The following is a 6000-nucleotide window of genomic DNA, read 5'->3' on the forward strand; positions in this document are numbered from 1 at the left end:
GGCTTTCCCTCGATGGACCGTGTGTATTTCAGATACATAATTCGGAGGTGTGTACTGCTTTCGAAATATTCTAAATCATGTCACAGGAGAGTGAGTTTGAACACTTAAAGTGTAAAACATCACAACCTCCCAATTGCCTCCGGAATACACCGCATCTCATCTGTATTTCCTTTATGTTTTTAAAGATATCTCCTCATTAACCATACATGTATCTAGTTGGTACTTCTTGTATAATTTATCCCTCTAATATTATTGTACTAGTCCATTTTTTCAACATCTAGTTATATGTTACTAATTCTTCTCTTTAAGGAAATATAGTTACAGCCAGAGTTGTAACGAGTCAATTCATTTTTATGCACGGTTGTATGATGTTATCATTTATTACTTTTTCAAACAAAACATCATGTACAACCTAATTTTAGGCTTTTAAAAACGGTATCATGCTAATGTATACAGACGCTTTTGAGTCATTTTTGAACTTTAATTTCCCATTTTTTACAACACTATTCACTTTCACAGCATTTTTTAAAGCTATTTCGGATATAAAATGAATATATTTATGACAAAATTGGTGGCGCTATTTAGATACTGGAAATTACTTCTTCAGCCATTTAATACAAATAATTCCATTTATTTTTTGATGAAATATGTTTATAAAATTTCTTGGTTGCTTGTTTCACCTATTCCGCCTGTTTTAATGGCAGTATTAATCACCTACCTCTTGCAAATTAAGAAATATGATTTTTGATAAATAATTCCACCTATAGTTTACATTTACTTAATAATAAAGCCAATTCTATATACATCAAAAACCGTGCATGGTCGAGTCGAGTCATTTGGTGTATATGTTGACAAGATTGGAGCATTTTCACATTTTACCCCCGTGTGACCTGTTTTGACCTCCAGAGTTAACTAGGAGTCTAATCTGAAATGGCTGCACATCTTAAAATAAACTTTGGGCCATGTACTTCATGTGCGGACACACTCATGCTTTTATCAAAAAGTTCACAATGATTCAACTTAGCAGATGTACTAATAATAATAATGCTGCTGCTGCTGCTGCTGCTGCTTCTGCTGCTGCTAACCCAGCAAACACAAACACGTTTTTAAATCGTTTTAAATAAGTTATATTTTGGCTTTTGGTTTATGTAAAAACGTTTTAATAACATTAAAATGTCGGGTTATATAAAGGTCATGAAAACGTTTTAAAACGTTTTGTATGAAAACACACTACAGCAATATTTCTAAAATGTTTTCAAAAATGTTATTGTAAACTATTTTTGTAAACTTTTTTGCCAAATATTTTGCCAACACGTAAATAATATTATGTTAAAACATTTTCCCCCAGCAAACACAGAAATGTTCTTAAAATGTTTTCTTCAAAACGTTTTAATAACTTTTAAATGTCGGGTTATATAAAGGTCATAAACACGTTTTTAAAACGTTATTGCAAATATTTGGGCAAACATTTTTCGCAAAATGATTTTTCAACCCCAAAATAACATTATGATTAGAATGTTTTGTATCATGTTTTCAAAAATGTTTTTGAAATGTTATTAAAACGTTTTTATACCTTTATATAACCCGACATTTAAACGTTTTCTGTAAAACATTTTGTGTTTGTTGGTCAGTGGATTATCAAACAATGCTTTTCAATGTTATGAAAACGTTTTATACCCTTTATATAACCCGACATGTAAACGTTTTCTGACAACATTTTATAACCTTTTCCGAATGATGTCGAAAACGTTTTGTGTTTGCCGGGAATACTACTACTACCACTACTAGTTTGTGCTAATTACGATATATCGTTACATTGTTTCCTAAAGACATATTTTCATTCAAAGTCTAGCAACGCAAATCGAATGCTGCAGCCCTGTTTAGTGGCACGAAACCAAAGTTTGAGAGCCCCTGATATAACTTTAAAAAAACCTATATAATTAACACTATCTATAATCGGTTCACATCGTAGATACGTCTTCCGTTCGTTTGTCGGACGTCTTGATTTCGTTACTGTGTTTACATAAAGCACCTGGAAAAACAATTTTGACAAGTGTTTTGAGATTGACTGCTATTCAAATTTCAAATACAGCAAAGTTTCCCAACATTTAGACCATGCTTTACAATTGAATCTGTACATTTGGAATTGAAGTGCAGAGAGTGACCGTCTAGGTTCTTACGGCTCACTTTTCCATATAGCTATCAACCCTTTTTGTAGCATTGCAGTATATTTGTAAGTCGGCGAGGGGGGGGGGCGCGATAATGGTAGCAACGGCTTTCCACTAGCAAATCGATATACATTGCACTCATCGATTTTTATAACAAGATGTTGCTTACAGTGATCTGCAATTCGCCACTGTAAAAATGAACCTATCAAGATATTGAGGGGGGGGTAGTGTGAAAGGCATTTTGCAATAGTACACATGTAAATATATGATACCTGCCAGCTAGTGCAGATGGTGTCTTCTTACAGGAATGTTTTGAAATGAAGGCAACAGGGGTGGATCTAGGAATTTTCAATAGGGGGCGCCTAATTTGAGACGTAGGGGGTGTCTGAGGGGGATGTACCCCCCCCTGAGAAGTGAGAAACTTTTGTAAAATGAAGACCCAAGTGAAGGCATTTGTGGACCGTTTTATCACTATTATTGTGTAAAAGTTTAGTTTGTAGAAGCCTGAAATATGCGGGTCTAGTATAAAGGGGCAGATAGAGATTTTTTTTACATGTACCTTAAAGTCACTGATTTGCAGCGATTTCTGAATACAACGCCGCTTTTGTGGGCGCTGAGCCACCGGTGCCCCACACAAAATCAGGCGCCACTCTGCAAAAATTTCTGCTAACTAGTTAGGCATATATCTCACAAACATGACGAAATATCGAGGCACCTCGATACGATTCATATTGAAATTAAACTCAAAACACGATTTTACAGTAAGCAATTTAAAACATGTTGACAAAATCGCCCTCTTGCTTTTTCTTCGCTTTGTCCAGTTATTCAATATATTTCCAAATTATGACTTGATCAGACGAGATAGCGTCCAGAGAGACAGATAAAATAGGGTATGGACTATATGTTCTAATTTCCTACGTTTCTCAAACTTCTCAGTTCCTCACTTTCTCTGAAGTCATATGATCAAATAAGTCCCTTATGATTAAAAACCATTTCAAATAATAGACTGGCCAGGATATTAGCCAGACAAATAAGCGATAACCTTTCTATTCGTCCATTTGTTGCTTATGATAGATCAATTGACTGCAGTATGTCATAAAGCAAAAGACCTAAATCAAAGCTGCTGAGAGACACACTGACCTATTCTCATGAAGAAACAAGAGCTAATACAATACATAATATTTATAGTATAAAAAGACGCGTCCTTGAAATGACAATTTGCCGATGCCTCGACAAATCACGAATTTTTCTTGTCGCCTGAAAGAATTAGAAGGAGCCTATAATACACTGAGAACTTTACAGTGTTGTGAGTAAGACATAAAAACTGATTGGAATCAGCAATTTTCTCTGGTTATTTCTCAGATGACAACGAAGAGAGGTAGTAGTCTGATATTATCATTTACAGATCAGAGGTGGGTGGACAGGATATGAAGACACATGAATAAAAAATAAATCGAGAAGCAAAAAAAATAAATAAATAAATAAACCACAAAAAGCCCAGAAGCCTCGAACCGAGGCTACCACACACGACGATGCTATTCAACCAACTCAGACGACGCAACTCCATAGTCTGCGAAGACTGACGGATGCCAACAAAAATCTGACCTAATGTGACTTCTGTGTAAATTTAAATTTCAAGTTGAAAGCAAATCTGTCGTTCTTTGAAAATTTAAGCAAAACTGATATAAAGTAACCAAGAAAATTTTAAAACTTTCAACGGAAACTGAAGGCAAATAAATAAAGATTTACCTGTTAATATTTTCGGTAACCATCCTCAGGCAGTAATGACTGGCTGACTGTCTTCTTCACCCTTGGATGATTTTAGTGTTTCTAGAAGACAGTCGTAAATTCTCGGAAGATCCCGGCCCCCGTCTCTGTTGAGCTTGACTTGTTTTTCCTGTCTGATGGCTATGGACTCCTTTATCTTGCGATTTAGGAACTTGCTTTCCTTCTTAACACACAAAAGGAAGACGGTAACTTAAAGGTACAAGTATACCGCAAACCCACGCATACGGACCAGTATTTGCACTTTGAAAGCCACCATCCACTTCAACACAAACTTAGCGTGGTCAAAACACTGTTCCATAGAGCGGATAATATCGTCACCGAGAAAGAGGATCGCGATCAGGAACTTTCGCATATAAAGGGTGCGCTTTCCAGATGTGGATACGAGAACTGGACTTTTTCTAAAGCTACTCAGAAAAAGAAACCAAAAACCAACAGCACTGCAGTCACATCTGGCTCTGGCTTCTGGCCTCACGCTTCTCCCGTATGTGAAAGGATTTTCAGAGAAACTCAAGCGCATTTTTGGCACCTTCAACGTTCAGACTGCTTTTAAACCGCTAAGTACTCTCCGTCAACAGCTTGTTGCTCCGAAGGACAAGTCCAAGATTGTAGATCAATCAGGTGTGGTGTACCGTATTCCGTGTTCGGACTGTGAGAGTGTGTACATCGGTGAGACTGCACGGGCTTTGGGTGATCGTCAAAATTGGACTCCCCAATATCAAGATTGTTAAGAAGGAAAGCAAGTTCCTAACTCGCAAGATAAAGGAGTCCATAGCCATCAGACAGGCAAAACAATTCAAGCCCAACATAGACGGGGCCGAGATCTTCCGAGAATTTACGACTGTCTTCTAGAACCAAAATCATCCAAGGGTGAAGAAGACAGTCAGCCAGTCATTACTGCCTGAGGATGGTAACAGTTAGTTACCGAAAATATTAGCAGGTAAATATTTATTTGTTTGCCTTCAGTTTCCGTTGAAAGTTTTAAAATTTTCTTGGTTATTTTAACTACCGAAACGTATAAGCCTACATAGCTGATATAAAGTAATTTTAATGCACTTTCAAAATTCAATAACAAGAAAAAGACTGCATTACACCGCCTGTACATGTTTGTACAACCATATGCAAACACGCAGATTAAAGGACAACTTGATTCACAGTAGAAAATACCATTGTTAAAAGTGCCGAACGACACAACATTGTATTATAGGTTTTCGTTTTTTGGAAATTTATTGTTGAATAGAGAAACCAACAATATATGAGCATCCACTTTGAATTTTAAATACTATACGAATTTTGCAATATTTCATGTTAACATTTAAAAACATCACGAAGACATTTTCCTTTCTTGTAATTAATGAGCACGTACTCATTAATGGTATTTAATTGCTATATCTTTTAAAAGTAATCCTACACAAAAAGCATTTTAGAATAACCCAGTTAACGGTTAAAAATATTTACTCTACAACGCAGATTTACTCTAAAGGCTGTTCTATATGTAATGGGTCGTAGGCAATAAATATCGGGTGGCCAAAATATCACACATCTGCATGGCGGGCACTGCACGGTATCAAATATTAGACATTGTCACATTTCAAGTTTGCTCAAATCGTTCTTTAAACCAAACCAAGGTATTCTCTGGTCATGAAGGATTCAGAAGTAGTATATTTAAGCCATGTTGAAATGCTACCCCTGTAAAACATTTTGCACAGACGATATTAACTATGACTCATTAAAATATGTGTCAATCGGTTCCTAGATTTGGTTCCTTTTTAATGCTAATGTTCATTTAACATTTCAGATTTGCTATCTCTAGGGCTGAGGCTGATTAATCGTTTTCTTTGAGAAATAATTAAACTTTTTACCCCTGAGATGTTTTGCCAAAAAGAGCAACGTTGCTCTTATCTCTCCTTCAGGGTTATAACGCTATAGATTGGTTATGCCATGTATTTCTGCTGTTGAGTATAATTTTGTTTGTGTGTGGGAGGCTCATGGATGTGTTTACATCGATGAGTCTCTCACACAGTCTACACTGGCATCTCCATCTTTG

Source organism: Amphiura filiformis, chromosome 14 (assembly GCF_039555335.1).
Source record: "Amphiura filiformis chromosome 14, Afil_fr2py, whole genome shotgun sequence".
Taxonomy (NCBI): domain Eukaryota; kingdom Metazoa; phylum Echinodermata; class Ophiuroidea; order Amphilepidida; family Amphiuridae; genus Amphiura; species Amphiura filiformis.